Source organism: Neltuma alba, unplaced genomic scaffold, assembly GCF_004799145.2.
Source record: "Neltuma alba isolate B1F8T4 unplaced genomic scaffold, ASM479914v2 tig00011574_pilon, whole genome shotgun sequence".
Taxonomy (NCBI): domain Eukaryota; kingdom Viridiplantae; phylum Streptophyta; class Magnoliopsida; order Fabales; family Fabaceae; genus Neltuma; species Neltuma alba.
In genome coordinates this window covers 171,313-177,752 of record NW_021636228.1, presented here as the reverse complement: position 1 = coordinate 177,752, position 6,440 = coordinate 171,313, and the positions used below count along the sequence as shown (strand labels likewise).

At 34.1% G+C, this 6,440-nt stretch overlaps 1 pseudogene; it reads right to left on the bottom strand.

Annotated features, from left to right (window-relative positions):
- Nucleotides 1-3,526: 3,526 nt before the first annotated feature.
- Nucleotides 3,527-5,728, bottom strand: LOC114715079 (calmodulin-binding receptor kinase CaMRLK-like; annotated as a pseudogene).
- Between the last annotated feature and the right edge of the window lie 712 nt (nucleotides 5,729-6,440).

The following is a 6,440-nucleotide window of genomic DNA, read 5'->3' as shown; positions in this document are numbered from 1 at the left end:
ATTATTGTCAAAACCTATGAAAGCGTTGTAACAATCCTAATTTGTGATTTCGTAATTTCCACAGTTTTCTTTTGTTTTTTATTTGTTGTTGCGATTTTTCCATCTATCTTTCCTCAAGAATAAGACTCAATTATATAACTAATGTCCTAATCACAAAATTACTAGAAAAATCCGCTCATTCATAATTTTTCAATCAAAAGATCACGATTTAAAAATATAAATAATTGTATAAAAATATGCACGTGGAACAAAAAGCAAAGACAAATTACACAATAAAAGGCCTAGCAAACCAAAGGGGCAACCAAAGTACCAAAAAGCTCAACTGGAGAGGCCCCTCAATCCTAGCAACAACTCATTTCTGGGTGGTCTTAAGCCAACCACACTCAAAGTTCTAATTAAAACAAGGAGCGATTAGACCTTTATATGATCGAGAGTCGCTCGCAATTTCCATAACGTTCACTTTCCACCACTTTGTCAATGAAATTATACTGACTTCTGTTTTCTTGGAAATCTTCTCCTTCCCATGCAATGCCCTGCCAACTCGAAAAGGATTGTTATTCCTCAAAATCGTTCCAAATAAGAAAACTAATAAACTTTTTTTAGTTTTATTTATATGTCAACCTTCTATATTTACAAGTAACTAGAGTTATATGTAATTGATTTTATTATTTAAAAACTTTGTGTAATTCTCCCTGGAATACACGTGTGCATATATAACTTTTGATATCAATTTACACTGCATAATTTGAACTAGTTGATTAACCCTATATTGGCCAAGATTAACCCTATATTGGCCAAGAAAAACCTTTAAGCCAATGACCTAAATAATATTTGATCACTCCCATCTATCACTGGGAATTGAAGAAATTTTTAAAGTATTCCTCCAATCCTCAATATAAGACCCAATTATTAAGTTGATTTTGGTCCTAAATATAAGAAATATTTCTTATATTTATTAATTTTTTCTAAATTATCCTTATAAATACTCTCCAACCATAAACAAGTGGAAAAGGGAGAGAGGATATCAGGGAAGATGATTATGGTATTTTAGAAAAAATATATATTTTTTATAATTAACTAACTTACTTAACTTCGTTAATCTAATCAAATTAGTTAAATAGGTCTTATATTAAGGACCAAAGGAGTATTTTGTATTCTAACTTCCTTAATCTAATCAAATCTGAGCATGAATTTTGTACACAATCATACAATAATAATTTACTTAATTTCATTTTGCTCTAATCAATTTCTTTTCTTTGAATTTGTCGATCCCCTTTTGTTCAGATGAACAGTCGAAGATGTGGGGATAAGTTACTAAAAAGCGAGGAATCAAAGCAAATCTTATTCGTGTGTTAGAAATTAACTTTAATCAAAAGCTTAAAGGCACTGGATCCCATCATGAAGCTACAAGTGGCCATTTTTTTAAGTAAAAGAAAAGGTTACATAAAAAAAGGAGGTTGGTATCTATAAGTCAGATCTTGATGTTGTGTTTCGAAACATGAAATAAAGCAAAAGAAAAGCAGTATAAATCCAATACTAAAGCACTCCCGCATCAAGTGCCAGGGATCTTAGAATTGAATCTAGTTTTTTTTTTTTGCCAACTTAGTGTGAATATAATGTTGTGATAAACGTTAAAATAAAATATTTTTGTGCATGTTATAGTTATAATACTATACCATTGCAAAATATCCAAAAATCATTGCAACTGCTCAGTTCAAAATTCTTTTACTTTGATTTTAAGGAAAGATCATTTTCTGGATACTTATATTTTAACTCAATATTTAATTAGGTATATGTAATTTTTTCATTCTTTATTTTTTGATATAATTTTCACTTTTTATCCTTTAATTTTGTTCTATTAACACTATTAGTAGTAGGACTCAACGGTGTTAACAAAGTAAAGCTAAAAGATTTAATAAAAAGAGAAAAATATAAAAAAATCAAATTAAAAATTAAAAGAATGAATAAGTACATGCAAGATTTAATAAGTACTCTTGAGCGGAATTAATTAATATACAATTAAAAAAGAATAGAGAAATAATTAAAGCCTTAAGAAAATGCGAGGCAATCTCAATAATTTCGAGCCAATATATGATTCCGCATTTACACGCAAGGGCTTATTAGCATGCCTGGGCAAGAAGACCAACCAGGATAAAAGCTGAAAGTCGACAATGACATGCCCATGCAAGACAAACACCGTATGATGACTCATCCATTAATACAAAAGTCGCCTGAAATTTTGTAGCCACATAGTTTTTTTTTTTTTTGACCAAGGTAGCCACATAGTTATACTATAATGAGAAAACAAATAAAGTTTCAGATTACATTGAAGAATAATAAATAAATTGATATATTATTCAAATCATGAAGTATCGTTTTTCGGTAAGCTTTATTGACCTCACAATTATATTTTTTAAAATTTATATTCAGAATTTATAACCAAAAATAATAATAAAAATTCTCTCATCGAGGCGGAATAGATCTAGAACTGAGTATTTTCATTCAGGAATAATAATTATCTGAAAAGAAAAACAAAACAGAAACTCAAGCTTTAATTTAATTAAAGTTAAAAATAAATAAAAATAAAAATTACCTAAATAGTGCAAAACTGCTCAGGTGCTAATACTGCACCCACATCTAACTGCTCCCCGAGCCCGGGGAAAGGCATATTCTTTCCCAGGGAAGAATTAACTAATTTAACAGAAAACAAAGGAGGGAAAAAGGCCAAAAAAAAAGGAGTAAAACAAAAATAGAAAAATAAAAAGGAAAAAGCCAAAAAGGAGAGGCAAAAGTGAATAATGTGAGTGGGATCATCTGTACTATGCCCACAAAAAAAGAATTAGAGAAATTTTGTTAAAATAGCCTATTTAAAAATTTAATTAGCTAAAAAACTTACATTTAAACGAATATAACGGAGGAGTACTATATACAAACACGGCCTAGGCTTCTCCCCACCCATCAACATGAATATTGTCCAGATTGTAAATATAAGAGGCAAATAATAATTTATTTTAGCTTTAATAAAATTTTAATTGATATTTTCTTTGAATTTATAAATATTTTTTAAAATATTTTTATACTAATATTAAGAAAGTTTTCCATTAAAAAAGGTATTTTAAAAAATTAATATATATTTATTACAAATAATTAATTTAACTAATTATTTTATTTTTATCAATTAACTATTTAATTCTTATATTAAAAGCATAAGATTTAGTAATAAATTAGAGTAAGCATGTTGGATTAGAGATTTTGTATTTGTAAGAAATTTGATATGAGATGCATGTTACAGTGTTTTTTTTTTTGCACTGCAAGGTCTTTTACTTACTACTTCCATGTACAGAATAAATCTTAATTCTCACAAGCATGCCCCTCTAGGAGCAAGAATTCCTTCACGGCATATGATGCCTACAATAAGTTTTACCAAATGAAAAATGTATACTTGAGGATTAAATTGCGTATCTTTTAAGGGGGAAAAAACAAAAGAAGCAGAACAAAAAATTATGGAGAACGAGTTGTTCAGAATTTAGACTTGAGATTGATGGAGTCCACTGCAAGGATGAATGTCTTTGAGCAACCCCAAGACCTGTCACACCGTGGGCCTCTTCGCCGGTGACTCCGCCGTACACAAGAACGCCACTCAAAGGCTCTTCGCCATCTCCCTCTCCAACTCGCCACCCTCATCTCTCAGCCTCTCATCCAACATGGCCACCCCATTTCCTTCTCTCACCATCTTTCTCACCCACACGACTGTCTCTGCCATGCTAGCCCTCCTCGTTAAGAGCTCCATCAGCATGACACCGAAGCAGTAAATGTTCGTCTTCATTGTGCAATTCAACTTATCTTGCTGCCTGATTTTTCAGAACCCAAAATCCGTGATTTGGGGTTGGAAGTCGTCGGCAAATAAGATATTAGAGGTGACTAGGTGGCCATGTACGATGGGCTCTGACCCGGCATGGTGGAGATATGCCAGGCCACATGCTATCTGGACAGCAATACGATGTTGTGTTCGCCAACCCATGGTTTCTGATGAAGACGCCTGTGATCTGTTGCTACCCTAATCCTTCACATTAGTAGTCCCCATTGGCAGCTCATGAATCCACCTTCCTGAATCACCGTTCGGCATGAACTCGTACAACACCAGCTTCTCTTTTCCTGAAATTGTAATAAACATAATCAAATTTCCATTTTAATTAAATTCACCACATTTAATTACACTCATATTTAAGCAAATTTCTCAATTAGACCAAACATGAATCAAGTTTGCCAACTTCCATAATTTTTTTTTAAAAAAAGATTAATATTAACAAAAAAAGTTTTGTTAGGCTGAAACCATTTGAAATATTTTGCTTATTTCCATAAACAAACATTTCAATTACGAAACCAAAATGTACGACAGGACAGACACAAATTCCTATACGTAATCATAACAAGAGTGTGGATTCAGGGAAAAGGGGTACACAGCAAGTTAGTGAGTGCGACATCATAAGATTAAAACCCGTGAAGGCAATTAATGCGAGAAGGTTCAATTCAATTTCAGAATGTACGCTGCTTCTGCTAAAAAAGCAGAATTTAAAAAAAAAAGAGTAAAATTTGGAACAAAGCATTTGGATTTTGGAGCAGATGCAACTCGGCACAGTACTTGCAATGCAGTAACTGGAGAGTGGCAGTATGTTTGGATGCTGCAGCTTTGAGAGTTCAACGAACAAGTCAACCACGTCGTCATGTTTAACGCCTCTGGCATTCTCCAAAACCTTGATTTCCATGTGGATGTCTTCGCCGGCCGGTAAGACGGCTCTGTAGAGGGGGCCACACCTCCCTTCAGCGGGCAGCGAGTCTTTACCGAAGTGTGACGTGTTCGTGATCAGTTCCTTGAAGCTCAGGTTCATCAATGGCTTCTCGAACATCACGACTGGCACCGATGATGGCTCCTTCAGATCAGCCACCCACGACGTACCTGATTCGGTCTCGAAAGCAAACGGTCCGGATTTGTCGACCTTGAAACGCAATGGAGGGACTGGTTTCGAGATCACCCATTTGTTTTCCTTAGCCAATCGTCTCTTCCTGTAGATGCAAAATACTGAAATACACAATAGAACAATGATGACTCCTGAAGCAGAGTAAACTGAGAGAATCAGTGTTTTAGATTTTGATTTGGGTTGTTTTGCACTGATCGAGTCTCGTTTCGGAGGGTGATGAAACGTCGACGTTTTAGAAGCGTTGTAAGTGAAGTTAGCACCGGTGTGAAGGAAAGCTGATTTGTCGACTTTCTTCTTGTACCCATCGAAGCTAAGTATGTCTCTGAAATTGTTGTGAGAAATGTTCAAGAAATGAAGGGTATGAAGACGAGGGAAATCAAAAGGAAAAGTACCATTCAACTTGTTATTTGAGAGGCCAAAGTAATTCAGCGACTTCAAAACAGAGAGAGGTTTGACATTTCCTTTGATTTTACAGTTGGACAGGTCAAGGTAGTTCAGGTTGGTGAGCTTCTGAAACCCAGAAGGGAGGTATTTCATATTGTTATGAGATTCTTGGATGGAAGCCTTATGGCCCTAAACTGATCGTCGTTGGAGCAGTGGGGTAACGAAGAAACGTTGAATCCGGAGACTGATTTGAAGGCCTTGGACACAAGGTCGCCTTCCTCTTGACTAAGTTTGCAAGAGGAGGAAGAAGGTACAACAAAAGCAAGCAGAGCCAGAAGAATGAAGAACCTGAAAAAGGGTCTCATTTTAGCAGGAGCAAGTGAGCGGCTCGAATTATTTCTGTCATATATACCCTGTTTGTTTCAGTGAGAGGCTTTGAGGGGGAGGGGGATGGGGAGTTGGAATTGAAGTGGGGCAATTATCGCGAATATAAAGAATCGACGACATCATGGTTGACCGAGAACTTAACGGCTCGGGAGAATGGGAAGAGGGTGAGGTGTTGACTATTGACCATTGCACTTAACACATTATTATAGCTTCTTCTTCTTCTTCTTCTTTTTTTTTTTTGCCGCAAAGTACTATAGCTTCTAATTACACGCTTATTTGTAATCATGTGAATCGGAAGATATAAATACGTTAGAAAAATAAAAATTTTTCACCAGCGCTTGAAAAATAAATTATACTATTAGTATATTACAAATAATATATTTGTATATATATTTATTTATGATGTGTGGTAGTTGCAGAGTAATTAATCCATTATTTGTCATTTAAAAGAATAATTGATTACTACAAGACATGATGTCATGCGAATAAGAATTGGTAAATGTATTCTGCAAAGTTATGGATTTAAATCATAATCCATTGCGATAACTTTCTTCAAGAGGCAATCTGTGACTATAATAATCTCTATAATAAGTATTATTTGAGCTGTAGGACACATCCTAACCCTACTAAATTTGTAAGATTAAACTTATTGAAATTTTTTAATAATTTTTTTTAAAAAAACGATGTTAT